This window comes from Stegodyphus dumicola, chromosome 1 (genome assembly GCF_044657685.1).
Source record: "Stegodyphus dumicola isolate Sdum_Otavi_A_Nest chromosome 1, ASM4465768v1".
In the NCBI taxonomy this organism is placed as follows: Eukaryota; Metazoa; Arthropoda; class Arachnida; order Araneae; family Eresidae; genus Stegodyphus; species Stegodyphus dumicola.
In genome coordinates this window covers 253,859,756-253,877,652 of record NC_140768.1, presented here as the reverse complement: position 1 = coordinate 253,877,652, position 17,897 = coordinate 253,859,756, and positions in this window count along the sequence as shown.

Below are 17,897 nucleotides of genomic sequence, written 5' to 3'. Positions count from 1 at the left end.
TTGTGGACACCCTCTTTCCTGCCGCTTGATAGTGAGGCCATTGTTGTTGGCTACTATGAGGCTATGTGCATGTAGATAGTCCTTGATGATGTTAAAGATGTTTTTGGGACATTGTGCCTCTCTAAGTGCTTGCTTTATAGCAGGCCACCAGAGGGTGTCAAAGGCGCTTTGCAGGTCCAGGGATATGAATGCCGTGTGAAGATTTCTGCCTCTATTTTGTTCTATGCTATCTTTAAAATGACTCAGGGCATGCGTGGTTGACAAGCCAGTTCGGAACCCGTATTGCCGTGGGCTGAGGAAGTTGGTCTGCTCGAGATGTAATTTAAGTCTGTTTACCAGTAATTTTTCATAAATTTTTCCCAGAGACGAAAGTAGGCAAATTGGCCGAAACGAGCTTGGGTCATCTGGGGATCTCTGCTTCTTCAGGAACAGGACCACTTCTCCTTTTTTGAAAGCAGTTGGGAAGGTCTGGTATTTTAAGAGCTTGCTGAAATATTTCTCGAAGAAGGTAGGGCGGGATGTGTAAGCCACCTTTATTATAGCATAGTCTAGACCGTCTGGTCCCGGAGCCTTTTTTATGGGAAGAAAACGGAAGATTTGCTGTATTTCAGTTGAGTCGAAGGGAATGTCGTCTGGTGTGTTAGGAATGGAATGGTTGTCCCGTATCTTCTGTTGTTCTGTTGAATCATCATCCGGGTTATCTGCTGGGAAAACTGCATTAAGGATAGCAGATGCTGTGGTTTCTGCAAGATTGGTGGTGTCTGAGTTATTGGCTGCTTGGGCATAAAGCTGGTCAGGCTTGTAAACTTTATTTGTAGCTAGTTTATGCAGGATTCCATAGACGTTGGTATTAGCTGTGCAAAATTTCCGCCAGCTATTGACTTTGGCTCGTAGTATGCATTTTTTATAATGCGCCCTTTCCCTGCGGAATGTGGTCAGCAATGCCATTTTGGTGGCTTCGTCCATTACACCTCGGAGACGCCGTCTTAAAGCTCTGCACTTTTGCCGTAATTGGCGTAGTTCTTTAGTCCACCAGCATATGCCTTGTATGCGTTTAGCAGTGCGAGTCTTCAGGAGCTTGTCGCAAATACATCGCAATGTATTGAGGAGATGATCTGTATAAGTGTCTAATTCCTCTGGGCTATTTATTTGGTCTATTACTTCTTCTTCACTCTGTAGGGTATCCGAGAAAGCCTTTGTTAATGCACGCAGTTTATTGCCTGGGATCTTGTAGCGGTTAAGGATAGTGATGCTTGTGTCGGTATTAATTGCAAAGTGGATATATTTATAATCAGAGCAACTCTCGTCGTCTATGACCCTCCAATCTGTTATATTGTTGGCTATGTTACTTGTAGCTATTGTTAAATCAGGCCATCCTTTGTTGTATGAGTTGTCGAACGTCGGTGGGGCATTCTTAGTATTTATTAACTGTAGATTGGCTGTCATTATAACTTCTTCTAACGCTGTTCCTTTCGGTGAGGTATTTGGGTATCCCCAAATGACGTTGTGCGCATTTAGGTCTCCACTTATTACGTGAGGAATGGTAGTATGTTTTCTGTGTATTTCTGCTATACTATCTACTGCATTGCTGATGTCTTCTGGTGGAGAGCTGTAGACGGATGATAGGATAATCTGGGAGTTATTATAATTCAGAAGAATTGCAACATGATCTCGTGCCTGCTTGATAATGAGTGGGGAACATTTTGGATTACAACAAATGATCGCCGCTCTCGGGGTAGTTCGCTAAGTTGCGCTTTCCGCTGGAAGATCTTCCATGAGAGTGGTAGGCAGGCTATTGCGCCATTTCTGCAGTAAGGCTCTTGGAGAAGGATGATATCTATCTCATGATCGAGGACATGCTGCACTAGTTGCGTATTAGCTGCTTTTGCCCGTTGGAGGTTAATTTGCGTGCATTTTATGGAGCCTGCTGAGGAATGAGTTAGAATCAGGTTGGCTGGGTTGTCGATATTTGTCGGTAGGATCTCTTGTGAGATAGTGTTGCTATCTTCAGACGCATTAGGTAGTAACATAGCATTGGTAGGCTGCTGAGATGTTATAGCTTCAGTATTGTGTGTTGCAGCGTGTGTTGTAGACGGCTCTCTGGTACATCGGGCATTCCGGGTGGTATGCCGGATGTTCAAAGTAGTAGGAGGTGCCGTTGCGGTAGTTACAGTCCCCGCAATTGATACAGGCTGGTGACTCTGCTTGACAGACTTTGGTGTTGTGCGACCCAGCGCAGAAGGCACAGAACTGTTTCTTGCTGCGGCAGAGATCCTGGGAGTGCCCGAATTGCTGGCATCTATAACATCTACGGATTCCCAAGAACTCCGTGATAGTATGAGCCTGCCATGCTGTGAACAGACGTCTGATGTTGATGGCGATTCCAAAGCTCTCCGTGGTACACTCGAGAACCCATTTGACTCTGTTTGCTCAGCGCTCTTTAAGTCGGAACAGGGGTTTGTATACTCTTGCTGATAGACCTGCTGTTGCGCTGAGCTCTGCGATGAGCTGTTCTGGTTTAACATGTTCTGGAACATTATGGATGGCTATTCTCGGCTGCCTCTTTTGCCTGAGACGAACTTCTGCCTGGACCTCAGCTTTTTTGATGTGCTCCTGTAACTTGAGTACCTCCTCGTTTGTATTACAAAAAACTTCTAGTCCGCCTTTTGGAGCCGGTTTAATAGCGTTCACGACAACTGGGATCTCACTAAGTGGAACCTTTTCCTGTAACTGTGTTCTTAGATTACGTGGATGGATACTCCCTAAAAGGTTGATGATCAGACTGGGTTTACTGAACTGTTTAAGCACTGCCGCAAAGGTTGGTTTCTGGGGCACAATCGCTGATGGTGTTGTCGCTGACTTCAAGTGGCTATGCCTTTCCCCGGTGTTCCTGGGAGCCTGCGTAGTTGCTGTTACTGGCAGGGAGTCCGTGTTTGTACTTGAAGTAACCACCTCAGGGTAAGGGGTGTTAGTGCTAGTGGTACAGCGCGAGATTACAGAAGTGTTCACGTCTTTGTTGACTACCTCTGTTCCACGTAATGCGATGTCCCGAAAGATCTCTAGAGTGGCTATGAGGCGTGGTAATATATTTTTATTACCTCGAACTGTATTGGCTATTTGTACGCTCTCGTCGAAGACCGCTTTTATTTTTTCTCTATATGAGAAGTCAGTTGAAACTAAGTGATTTGGCAAATCTAGATCACTGCAGTGTGTGGAGGTACGCATTTCAGACATACTGCATTGAGTCTATTGTATGAAATCACTAATGATAAAAAAATATATATATATATATATATATTCTGCTATTCCGCAGATTCACTAATTGCTATTGGAATCTTTAAAATTATGCACTAAGTCTCTAATTTCACTGTGTAGACTATCTCACTGAATGCTGTAGAAATCTCTATATTATGGCAATTAGAGGCACTATACTGAGCACTAAATTGTGGCACTATAACAAGGAACTATCTTAAGGCACTGTAATCTCTATATTAAAGCACTGCTGTTGAAGTCTTATATTAGGAAGCTGTTGAGATCTCTATATTAAGGCACTGAGTCTCTAATTCACTGAATACACTAAATCACAAAGCCACTGCGTAACTGTAGTTCACTTGAGCAGTGCTTAAAATTGAGCCCGCAGGAAGAATTACAATGTAAAGTGCACACAAATTATCACTTGCGCAGAACTTGAAACTGAGCACGTAGTGAGAGTTACAGTACACAACACAGCAAATGTGTGATGGAAATAATTAATTATTAATGCACAAAAGTTTCAGTAAGCACAATAAATAGCAGTACACACGATATTTTGTAAGTATACACATATATTTAAGTGATAAACACGTAAACCGAGAGGTTGTAGTGGTATGCCAGAGGCCCGAAGAATGTTAATAAGTCAAAGATAGCAAAGAGAAGAGATGAGTGATGAAAAATGGGGGAGAATGTAAGGAATAGCTGAAACGTGAACAGAAGGAGAATTGCAAGTGCAGAAAGAGTAGTAATAGGAGAGCCTGGACCTTAAAGAGGTTGCGGGTTTACAACAGGAAGAATGTGGAGGTGTTTCCACTAGAGGAAACTGTTAAAAAAAAAAAAAATTCTAAAAATACAAGTGTATAGTTGCAAAAATTGCTCGAAAAAAAAAAGGATTAATTAAAATATAAAAAAAAATGTGAGGAGGGGGTGGAGTGTAAAGAAAGAGGGGGTCAGCAAAAGAAAAAAAAAAAAAAAAAAGGAAGGTAAAGTGTCAAGAGGGGAAAATGAAAAGAGGGCGCTATCTAATGTAGTTAAGGAGAAAACTTAGAAATTAAAAGGGAATAACAGGATAACAAGGGGATGAAAAGAAGAGTTTGAGGCCGCTAAGTTACATAGAAGCGAAGTTATCAGAGAAATAAAAAGAAGGGGAAGTCAGTTAAAGGGGGAAAGGAGAGGGGAAAAGGCTTGAAGACAGCTTAACTAGAAAGTCATAGAGGAAATAAAATTAATGTTGGATTGAGAACTTATACTACCTGTAACTTAACCCACAAAATACAGACATTTTAGTAAGAGAGAGAGAGAGGAGAAAAAAAAAAAAAAAAAAAGGTTAGAAAGTACAAACACAAAATTATTAAATTTATATCAATAGTCAGTAATTTGTACATAATACAATCAGTAAATTTCATTAATCAATAAATTTACATCTATAAAGTATAAAAAGATTGTAACATAAACATGAATGGGCGAATAAATGACAAAGTTGAAGTTCGAAACATAAACAAAGCCGCGCGGTAAAAAGTTCTAAGGTCACAGGTGTCAACAGGTTCTGGCAGCAATTTAGAATGCGTGATATTCGGTTTTACTTGCTTTGTCTGTTTCTTTTCTGCTTCGTTTTATGCCTGGTAAAAAACAAACCAGCCGAAATCGACAAATAACTATTCTGTACTCAGACTGCAAGGAGAGACGATAAATACATTTAAACCTTAATTGTAAGAGTCTTACCGTATTAACTATATAGTCAGACTACAATCGCATTGCCACAGTAGTTTGGACCAAAGTTTTAAGCTTAACGGACCGCGGACAAAAGTTTTATGTTAAATAAATTTTTTATTAAATGACGCATAATGTGTAATAATATAAGGGTATGTGTTACTCATTCATGCTAAAATAACGAGCGACAAATTCTTTCATCATAATGTATTCCCTACAGTTGAGAAAACGTTGTGCCCCTCGTTAAGGTGAGTAAAGTTTAATAGGCTTTAGGATAAGAAAGTTTAATAAAAGTTAAATTTCTACATAAAATTTTTGTTCTAAATTATATTGCATATTTGTTATTCTAGTGAAAAAGAAAGATAAGGTGAGTAAAGTTAAATAGGCTTTAGATAAGAAAGTCACATTTTTAGATAAGAAAGTTTAATAAAAGTTAAATTTTTACAAGAAAAATCAGTTTCAAAATACATTGCAGTTTTCTGATTCTAGTAAAAGAGAAAGATAACTTAAAGCTTCTATTTATCAAATATAAATATACAGAAATCGATTTCTCTAACAGCTGCGAAAGTTAAGACAATTTCAATAAAAATCAAAATATTATGCTGCAATTTTAGTGTCATAATTTTAAAGTATCCTTTAGGGAGATGAATTCAGGTGCGTATTTGCATTACAATATAATTCCCGATTTCCCAAAATGCAGTAAATTTCAGGATGTGAAAAAGGAAGGAGACTTAAAATTTCGTAGCAGCGTCTCATTAAATTTCACTTACTGTAAGAACTGGAAACCATATATGAATATTCGCGTTTACAGAAATAATGAAGTCTTTTGTCACGTTGACTATACGCAAAACTGTATATAAAAGCGAAATATTCCAAAAAAATTACCAAAAGCTTATAAGAAATTATCGCATTTCCCCATTCGTGCTGTAAGTGCTGCATCGCACGTCCAATTACCAAATGAAAGATCCATGGTTGGAATCGCGGCAAGGGCAGTTAATTTCTCAAGTTCCTTGGTTCCGAAGAAAGGTCTTTACGCGGTGTCGAACTTAATGAGGTGGATTGGATTTGCTCGACTGGGTTTCGAGCTTCTCTTCAGCCAGCCTTTAAGGGGAAACAGATAAAGGATTATCGCATTTTGCGTCACGGCTTAAATCGCTTTCTACGTGCTGCCGCGTCTTAAATGGGTAGTACGTTCCGCTAGCAGCAGTCTGAAGATCCGCACTTCGAATCCTAGGAAGCCACATCTGATTCCTCATGTTCTTTGATCCCCCCCCCAAAAATTAAATAGTCTGTATAACTTTACTACTGATATTAATAAGAAACCTCAGTCTAATGTTCTTCTGTTGCAGCATTTTGACTCTAGTGGTCTTCAGAAGAAGCACAAAAGAAATATAATAGTCTTATAAACATTCAAAAGTACTATAATGAAATTATTTTAAATGCAAGTTATACTTACATGCACATATATCGCCGTAGACATTGCCAAAATAAATTCGAAGGTCGTTGGAATACCATACTGCTATCATCAACATATGTGTGAAATCATAGCTTTTCACGTCAATTTATTTTATTAAACCAGAAAATATTAAATTAACAAAATATGTAAAACTTCATTTCCACTTACTAAGGCAACGCTTTAACTAAAATCGTTAAGTCTACAAGTGATGCAGAAACCAAAAACGAAGCATGGAGGAAAATAAGTAATAATTAAATTCGTAATAAAAATAAAAACATCTAACGCTTATTTTATTCCTGCATTTAAAACTAATATTGCATGATCAGTATATTAATTAATTCACGGGTGCAAATGAAGAACAAGTATATGCATTTACATTCAACCATGAAAGATATTAAATTTAAACACTTTGTCTTTAAAAGATGAAACGTGAAAACGTTTCAGAGGTTAATTCTTTTAAAAACTACTATTAATCTGTTATTTATTTAATAAATAAATTTTTAGCCTAAAAATTTATTTATTTAATAAATAAATTTTTAGCCTAAAAATTTAAATTTTGTACTTGCTCTTTCTGTTATTATAAATAATAGTACAACTACATGAATACAAAAGTATGTCTCCTCATTCGTATTAGGTTAAGGCAAGTGAAATGTCTGAATCTTTAACATAAGATGCCAACAATGTAATTGTGGAAAAAAATACATTTGTGATTCGAAGTTAATAACAGCTTATTTAACATTACTTTCATATATGCAATAAGCAATAAATAGCTTATATGCCATAAGCAAATTAAATATAATGTAGAAGTCCAGCTGGGCCCACTTCCAAGCGCCTTTTTAAGAAGTTAAACTGCCCAGCTCCTCCCCTTCCGAGTTTTTAAATAAATTTTAATTCCAAACGGATCGTAGTGGAGACCAAAGGGCTCTAGCACTTCAAAAAGCAGTTCACTTTCATTCATTTTACGAAATTCAATCAGTTTCTGAAGAAAATCGTTTTGATTTCGTAAAATTTTATTTTAGTAGTAAATAAATCTTAAAAATCTATTCTAACTTCTGCATACCTGTCTTTGCTTCGGAAACAAACTCCTGAACGGGGGTTCAGACTTTTAAGAAAAGAAAAGCCCTACCACGTAAACATCTTTCTCCAGGAAGTCAAAAACATTATGAAAATTTATTTGAGCCCGGTTAATTTTTTTTATTTCAGGAAGTATTAAAGTAATCACCCTGAAAGTGTAATCCTGTTTCAGAATGTGTTAAAGGCAGGCTGCCGTCATATACGCTGATACGGTGTTGGCGATTTTAGTTACTCGAACAGTTACAATAAAATGGGACCTTGTTTTATCTTTCTAAATGAGCTCCAAGTTACAACAGGCGTAACATAGTGATATACTAAGTAAACGTTTCAAACACGTGTAACGTAGTGACTTCACACGAAAAAGAGCACTTTAAGACTTTTCAGAAAGATAGGGGAACGAAATTATAACGGTAAGAGATTATGGTCAGAAAGTATTGAAATCTCTCTTTGTTTCTGAAACTACACTTCTCCTTTTAATTTTCAACTTCATTTTTTTTTAAATTTCAACCGTTTTATGTTTATTCATTAGTATTTTGGGGGAAAAAGATTCCTATTTCTATCATTCTTGAAACATTGCGTTGTACTGCATATTTAGGGCTTAAATTCAGCCAGAAACCGGTTCCGTAATTTCTCAGTTTTGGGGTGATACTGTAATTCAAGCAGAAGCCTCAGATAAGATGAGATCCGGTATTTTATCTTATTATTTAACTATTTATGATTAATATTATTTGAAAAATTTTTTATTAACTCTTTATATTTATTTAATCTTAATTTTAATTATGACCTATTTTATTTATTTATTTTTGTTCGTCTTTCCTGACGGCTTTTCCTGGGGTTCTGGCACTTATCAAGCCATATCTGGGTCCACATATCATTTTTAAATCGTTTAAAATTAGAAGTCGAGATCCTTGAGCTAAAATAATATCCAACAAGTGTCGGACCACAGATACTTGTTGGATATTATTTAATATGGGAAGTGAATAAGAGACTGACAATAAAGGGCTTCTGGATTGTTATTACAATGATATGAGAAAAGTTTTATCATGGGATAACAGAACTGCTTAATGGTTAATGCTTCTTTATAACTCCTCATGGCTCAATTGCTGGCATTCACTTTTGTAGCATTCTCAGTAATATTTTTCTTCATGATGCCTCATTTTGTTTTTAAGATATATAAAAAATTGAAAAGTAATCAAACACTGGCATGATTTTCTGTATGCAATTCAATAAGTGCAGGAAGCCCTTACAGTTAGTTTCTTCTAAAAACAAATCTTTTTTGCTTCGAACGAGAAGAGTGTTCACATTGTATATCTTAAAAAGAAATCCGTCTATTAAACTGTCTTAAGAAAGTGGACACTTCAAATACAATAATAATAAAAGTTCATAATGCGTGCATTCATGTAACTGTCGATAGACACTTGAATGGTAAATGCATGACATTGAAAAACTAGTTGAGTAATGCACAAAGTGGTCCTAAGCAATATTTCGCAATTTGAGTAATGTCAGCTTATGGCATTTATCATCATTATCAATAGCTTTCTTAGGTCGGATACGTAAATCATTTCGAATTCCATTTTCTTGGAACGAAATTTTTCAAATCAACATCAACCTATCTGTTGGGAAGCTGGCATATCCCTGTATGTCACACCATTATCTCTAAGCAGACTGTATGATGCGCCATAACTTCAGTTCAGATGTTATACAAAATTAAATATAGAGTTTCTATTTTATATGTTATTTGCATACTCTTTGCAATTCGTTTGGGACAAAACTAATGTACAAAAGCCCCATTCGGTGTCATTTATAAATTTTAAACTTTAGTTCAAGACAGTCTACTGATAATAAGCTTCGCTAAAAGGAAGAATACTTCAGAAATCAATTAAAGTGGATATTTCAGATACCATAACCTAATTAAACATGAACTAGTCATATGTTTGTCCCAGCTGTTATGTAACCGCAACTCAGAGAAACCTTCTACCGATAAGAATCGATCGATCGCATTTATCGATACGAAATCATTTTGTTCTGAAAATTAAATAATTGATATCCAGTCGGTTTTGTCTTTTCGCGCCTGACTATTCAAAACTTTCCTCGCATCTGGGAAAAAGGACTGAAAACATTTTCAAAATAAAATTTTTACGGATTTGGAAGGCGAGAAAAAAAGTTACATCCTCACAGACAGAATAACAATAATATAGTAAAAGTGCACTCAATCAAACTCCTGCTTAGTAAGGCTGAATCGATTAATCCTAAAGTTGATCTTAATTTTTTTTTCATTTTTTGTTGTCCAAAACTACACACACACACACATATATATATCTGGTGAACATCAACACATACAAAGTACGTCGGTGAAATATTTGCTTAATTCGAATATTTGCTTAAATCCTAATTCATTCTGACTATCACCGGTGTATGTCGAGAAGTATAGGCATTCTCTGATGGAGGTTGAAATCAGAAACCGAGAAGACAGACAGAGAGGCATTGTAAAAACAAGGGACTCTTGTGCAGTTCAAAGTGTCATAACAGTTTTAAGTTGTTGCTATAAATAAGATTGTGTAACGCCAGTCACATAAACATAATTAGCTAACTTTATTTATTATTGGTGTTATTTTCTTTTCTCATCTAGAATGCACTATTCAATATAAATTCAACAGTTTATTTGCATAAGTTGTTACTTAAGTTTTCTTCTAATTTGACATATACCATAATATGTTTCGTGTAATGTGTATATCATAGTATGATTTAAAAATCTAACAAAAATATTTTTGTTCAACACTCACCAACAGTGCATGGTGAATGTCGATATTTGCCGGTGTAAGTGAGAAATAAGGATATTTAGCAAATACTTCGGACATACATCAAGCGACTATGTGAATGTTGACATTCGCTGGAGAATATCAACATTCGCCAGATTTCGGTCTTTCAGAGTAACATATATATATTATAATACAAATAAATAATCAGAATTTTCATATTTATTCCCAAAAATAGAGAGCTTGGAAACATAGGTTTAACTTTAAGTAGCTATGTTTACAGATGTATTATGTCGATTAAAATTTGCTGTGTTATTAAAAGATTTTTCAGAAACCGAATAAACTAGCAGAAATATCAAAGATTTCATTAAATAAAAGAACCTTTCCATATATCAACCTTTCAAGCAAACTTTATTTTTACATTCTATAAAGAACTGCTTTTTTTTTTTTTTTTTTTTTTTTTTTTGCCATTTAAGATTTAGAATAAAAATCCGCTGTCTGCTACTTACCCGAGTACCACTACAAAACTTTAAATTTTTCTACAATTACATATATTATTTTCTTTGTGTGATTTAAATAAAACAGAATTTAAGCCTTTGACTACAAACGGGACAAATAATGTCCCACTAAAAATTTAAAAATTACTGCTGAGTCGAAGACAGCTAAGAATCTGCTGAATGTTGGAGATAATCTTCCAATAGTTGGAAGATCAAGACGCCGCTGTGTTCGTTGTACACAAATGAACATTGAGAAAAGAACAAATATGAGTTGCCCAATGTGTAATGTTGGGTTATGCAAAGAATGTTTTACCCTGTACCATACGATATGTAAAAATCTATTTCATATAACAAAGTTTCCAGAATAATAGGTGTGCTTATAGTAAGTCGATCGCTACGTGAGGAAAATACATATCCAACCATTAATTACGGCTGGAACATACATGTCCCAGCTTGAAACCATTCATTAAAAAATTGAAACTTTTCATTAAAAAATGCTTTGGCTTGAAACCATTCATTATAAAAATCCCAAATGCTAAATTTACCTTATTTATGACATATTTTGTTCCATGGGATAGGAAGCAGGTAATTTTTTCTAAGTTCGTTGTCAAAGGGTTAAATGGAAATATGGAAGTTTATTTTCTGATTATATTAAAAAATAATCTCACTTTCTAAAATAATGTGTGGGAAAAAAAAAAAAAAAAAAAAAAAAAAAAAAAAAAAAAAAACAGCCATTTCTATTTTTTAACCTTATTATTTGTTTCCGAAATATTCTTGCCAATATTTACATATCCTTCTATAAATTATAAATTTTTAAAGTACAAAATTCAGTTACTCATGAGCCTGCATTTGAAATTTAGCTGCTTGGTTTCCTTCATCCCTTCATTCAAATATATATTAAAAATTACAAATACGTGTTAACACTTCTACATCATTCCCATACATATATCAACAATAGTATGGTATTACATATTTAAATATATTTAAAAATTACAAATACGTATTAACGCTTTCACATCATACACATACGTATATCAAGAAAAATATGGCATTTACGTGTTTCATCTACGTGAGCAGTAAAAGAATATTTAACAATTTTATTGGAAAATTACGTACATTACGTACTTTTCATTTCATATTTTTGCATTTATTTTTAAATAAATATTTCAAAACACTTAGACAGGTTTATATAAATATTCTCTCTACGAGTTTTCGCTTTAATTGATGAATTTAAAAAGTGAATATACAAAGATTTTCCTTATAGATTACCTCAAAATGCTAAGCGTGACAGAAGCGTGAGCGGAAAAAAAAAAAAAAACCCACGTGTATCAAAGTTAATGAGGAAGATGATGATTCGGAAAACTTCAATCGATTGTCGACTTTATGTTCAAGAAGGGGGGATCATAATTTATTGGCATGGAATTTCTTGGCTCCAGGATATTCCCACGAGTAGATCATTAAAGCATTGGATAGGCAGGTGCCTCATCAGAGATCATCATTCATCAAAGCCATAAAATCTCTGCACAATGAATCTGTTATTTCTGTTCTCGAAACTACTCGTTTCAAAAGCGTCTTATGCGCAAAGCCTTGAAATAGGTAATATTTCTCCAGAACTTTCTGTGCAAAGTCTAAATTATTTATAAACACTTGTGAACTCAAATAATCTATAGTCTCTTTGAATAGTTCAGGAATGACGATACAGTTGCGATATCCATTGGTGATGATTACAAGCGTTTTAAAATTTACTACCCTCTTTCAGACCTTTGCTTTTTGTTGCCATAACCCATATTTTTACTATGCAATACACTCATTTGACCTACTTTGCCGTGTTTTATAAACTTAGAAATGCTTCATTTAACAGTATACATTATCGCACAACAGAACCCTGTCTATCCAAATTATTGTATTGCGGAGTATTTCATGATAATACATGGAAATTATTTGGGACATTAAAAAGGAGACATTAAATATCTACGATCCAGATAATTGAAGTTTCGTATAATTAGAGTTGTTCGCGTGATTCAAGAAGAGCTTTCGTTGATTCACTTTATTGTTGCATATGCAGAAGAACCAATTTATACATACTAATTTAAGAAGAGCATTCTGAAGAAAGCATTTTAAGTAACAAATGATAATTATAGTCGGCAGTTAAAGGTAGAAATAAATATGTATTACATTATTATGTAAAAATAAGTTTTAACATATATTTACATATCTAAATTAATTGAAACAACGAGAGATCTCTTTTTGAGTACCTCCTTGCAATGCTCATAATTGGTTACATAGCGCTATCATTTGATGAACCCATAAAAGCCATCTTCTGCACAATAGTTCATATTTAACTGTTTTTGCATACAATATACAGACATCATTTTTTATTTATGAAACTATTTTACTACATAAAGTGTTTTGTTTAGATTTTATCTGCTAAAGTGATGTATAGTGTGTTATGTACATTTAATGCTGACCAATATACATTTGCAGCCTGAAACATGACTGCATTCATATGTGAAGAATTCTCTCCTTTTCGAAAGTTCTTTGAGATAAGCAGACAACATGATTATTATTTACCATTCATTCGAAAATTATTTTAAAATTTAACATTAAGATATTTCAGCTGTCCCACACTTTAGCTGAAAATCTGCATGACATAAAGATTAATTACTCCAAATGATTTTGAAATAATTTCTGAGGCATTTGAAATAATATGTCATGATTCTAAAGAGACCAGACACATAACAGTGTATAAAAAAATTAAATTTGAAGTAAAATCACCCATAAATCTTACATACCTGTGTTTAAAATATAACGATATAATACAACATAAATTGCGCTGAGATATTTATAGAATACCATATTTTGCATACCAAAGCATCCTATCAGTCAATTGTTTACAAATACGACGTGTAAGCAAAAATCTGACTACAAAATACTATATGTGAACCCTCTAAAAACATATTTCTAACCAAAGAATAACAGAAATTTTCTATCAAATCTCCATAATTTTACTTCTTTTTCAAAAAATAATTTTGTTCTCCGCAAGTATGATTTTATACGTTAGCAGAGAAGAAATTTAAAAAGTTTCAAATCGTTTGACAGTTTATTAACATCGTCTGACAATTTATTAGAAGTTTTTCTCCTAACTTTTAAACAAAATTTCGGAAACTTACTTATAATACCACGGAAGAGCGAAAAGTTTTCTATATGAGTTATTTTTTTATCCATTTTTCAAACATTTTTTGTTATTAAATATCATGTATTTTCGTTCTTTCATGCAATAAATACATATTTTTCAAAAATTAAAAAAAAAATTAAAAACCCATTTGTTCTTTTTCATTTGATGGCCAAAGGTATTAAGATAAGTTACCAAATTACAAAAAGCACACTTTATGAATTGATCACCAAAAAGTGTTAAGATATATTATGTGTATTGAAGGCAAAAATTTCAGCTATCAGCAGTAAGACTAACATAAATTAACCAATACTAGCTCAATATGAAAAAACTTGAAAATTTCATTAAAAAACATTCGCACAGTATTTACATCGAAATTTATTAAAATTATGAGTACGAATACTTCCCAGATAAGTATTTTGAAGTCCTTTAAAAATAACTACAAATATAAGAAGAAATAAATATTTTCAGATAAAGAAAAGAATTTCCTTACAAATATATTTGCCTTAATAAAGATCTTCCTTTACAACATGTCAAATCATTGCTTAAATTAAAGTTTAGACAAAACCAGCTAAAACATAAACAATTAATCTTTATGTATACTAATGACTGAGTCCTGGTAAATACGCATGAGCTGTCATCCACTGGATTCTTCTCCACTGAGATGAAAGGCAAATGGTCTTCAGTATAAATTAATAAAAAAAAAGCATTTTCGTTGACATAAATAATTAAGATACATATTAAAATATTCTAAAAGCGCTTGAATAAGTCAATAAATCAAAGCATCAGAGTTTCATCTTTAAAAACAGAAATTAACATAGCGATAGACTAGTAGGTTAACAATAGGTAAAGTGATAGCAGGTATATGGAATATTAATAGTATGTAATAGTATGTATAGCGATAAATTAGTAGGTATCTTCATATACAAAAAAAGGAAGTCCTCTGTTCAAACACCAATCACAGCCGAAGTCATTAGGGCCCATCAGCGTCCGAACGGTAAAATCACTGAGTATTATAGTAGTTCGAGCCGCGGTTCGAATCCCAGCGAACAGGCTGGCTGTATGGGCATTTTCGTCGCTTTTTCCACGTTTGCCAAGTTTCCGCTAGAAACTCTTCCACGAAGGCATCTCTTTCCTCAAGCAATCAGCCCTCGAGTTCTTTGCCATAATCAAATAAACTAAACCAAGCCCAAGTCATTAGGACGCAAACTGATTGAAACAGATAGGAGCCGTCTGACTGAACAGATACAAGCTATTGATTAAAACAGATGGAAGCGCCGTCTGATTGAAACAGACACAAGCTATTATCAGGCATTAGACCGGAATTCATTTCGGCCCAAAGGAGATAGTTGCCTGAAGTCTAATTCTTGAATTAATTTCAGTTAAATTAACCACTCTATCTAGTCAAAGAATCCGACTGTCAGGTTGCAAAGAAAATAACATATCCAATATCACAGTAGCTCAGTACGTAGTAACCTGTCTCCTAAAAGGAGGTTCTGGACTTGTAGAACTCCAAAGACAGTTCATAGTAAATAGAGAAAATATAAATCAAAATGCTCATGCTTAATACAAAGTTCAAGATTCATCTGAGGCCAACCAGCGACCAAGCGGTAAAATCGCTGAACTGTGGTAGGACGGTCCGAGGTTCGAATCCTGGCCAACGGGCTGGCTGCATGGACGTTTTCGTGGTTTTCTCCATGCGTAACGTTTATACGAGCCAATTTTCTTTAGAAAATCTTCCGCGAAGGCATCTCTTTCCTTAAGCAGATAGCCCTTAAGCGCTTTGCCGTAATAAAATACACCAAACAAATCTTCATGTGACATTAACTTCAAATGAAAAAAAAAAAAAAAAGATTAAAAACAACAGCTTTAAACAAGTAGTAAAGACTGCATTTTGCCAATTACTGATGTTTGATTAGCGCCTAAGTTTTGCCTGTATCATCTAAGACAATAATTAAACTTTTCATAAAAATTATATAGCACTGATCTGAAGCAGATATCTTTCAGAGTTGATGAACTTAGCGTAAGTTATCAGCTGATTGGTATACTTACACCAGTAACGCAATAAATTACAACTCTTACCTACTTTCTACCGCTAAAAAAAAAACCTTCCTAGAGTTCATGCCATAAGTCACTTTTAAAAAATCTAATCTTTACTTGTTGGGACACGCACATCGTAAAATTCCTGATCTCGGGATTCGGATGTTTAACACAAGACATTAGGGGCAGACATATATTTTCATCTATTAAAAATAGATTCTGTATCTAAGTGACAAGAATCAATTGACAATAAAGCCTCGTTTCTGATCGACTCGCGCATTAGGCATTATGACAAGGCATTTATTACTCGGGGGGCTGCAGACAAATTGAAATTTTAAGACATCTTTCAGTAGGGAATAAAGGAAAGCGGCAATTCAGAAATTTATCATCACCTCTCATGTCAGCCTTAACGATGAATTGAGTATTGTCTACAGATTCTGAATTTTTAGATACGCGTGTTCTTGGCATTTTATTATTTCGACGTCAATACCGAAAGTGAATATTTTAGTGCATGAATTATAGCATCGCCGGCTTTACCGACAGTAAAGGTCACCCGAAGTAATGCCATGTACTTAAAAGGGGGAAGGAAGTAGTGGCATAAAAGGTATTTAGTTGTTATAAAATATTTCTGACTGAGCAGCAAATGTAAAATTGTTTTCTAAAACTTGCATTGTTTGCTGGTTCTTAATTTAAAATGTTTTTATTTTAAATATTTACGACATGCAATTCATATATTTTACACATATATGTGTCATGTTCTAATTATTACTTTTTCACATATATACAGAAGAAGACTGTTTATCCGAAAGTACTGTGGCTAAGCCATTTCGGTTAACACTCTTTTGGGTAACTCATACGAAATACTCCTAACAGTCGAATTTAAAAATAAGTACATGTAAAAGTATTCAGCAAAAGTATTTATTATAGTAAATACATATCTATATCACAATCCATTTACAAATCTAGAAGCATTTAAAATAACGCATAGAGCTTTTAGTTTTATTCCTCGCAATACTTAACACTGTTTCGCCCCTCCACTATTTGATAATTTGATTATTTAAATAAAAGTCATATCGTGGTCACACATCTTTGAGGCAAAATGACTTCTTTTTCATCATAAAATAACAATTTATACTTTAAAAATGAAAGAATGAGAAAAATGTGATTAAAAAATTGGAAATGACAGATTTTAGTACTCAAAGTTTCAACAATATTCTCTAGGACCATTTCCGTTATGTGGTATATTGATAAGTAATATTGTAACTATATATATATAAAATAACTACATATTTCTGCGCAAACTGTTCAACATCGTCTTCTTAAATTTTAACCTTGTGTAATATCCTTAGTCTCTAATCAAGTGTAACATTCTCTTAAATTCTAACAATGTGTTATTTAATTTTTAACGTTTCTAATATCTTAACATTTAACCGCCCTTGAAATCTCTTTAAAAATAAATTTGCCAATTACAAATCAAAAGCGTAGACGACACACTTTTCGTTCAAATGTACAAAATACATAGTCTACAAACTTTTAGTTAACATTCTCTTAAGTACGTGTAACATGCTGTTAACCTTTAATCATAGGTAACATCCTGCTAATTAACAAATTACAAAAACGCAAGTTGAAAACGTACGTCCCGTATCTATAAAGCAGTAAATAAAATTAATTTCTCTGTCATTAACAGCTTTTTCTCTTTTCTTGATATGTTTTAAAACATGATACCATAAATCTCATACATAACATGCGAGATACTTTGCATATGCATATACGTACATAATTTTTCAAAAAGTATAACTTCGAAAAGAAATTCACATATATTTTGTGAAAGGAATCAGTTTTAAAAATATATTACTGCGGAGAAAATAAAGTTTTTTTAAAAGGCGTAGAATAAGTATTAATCTTTTATCTTCACGGAATATTCTAAATTTCAGTATATA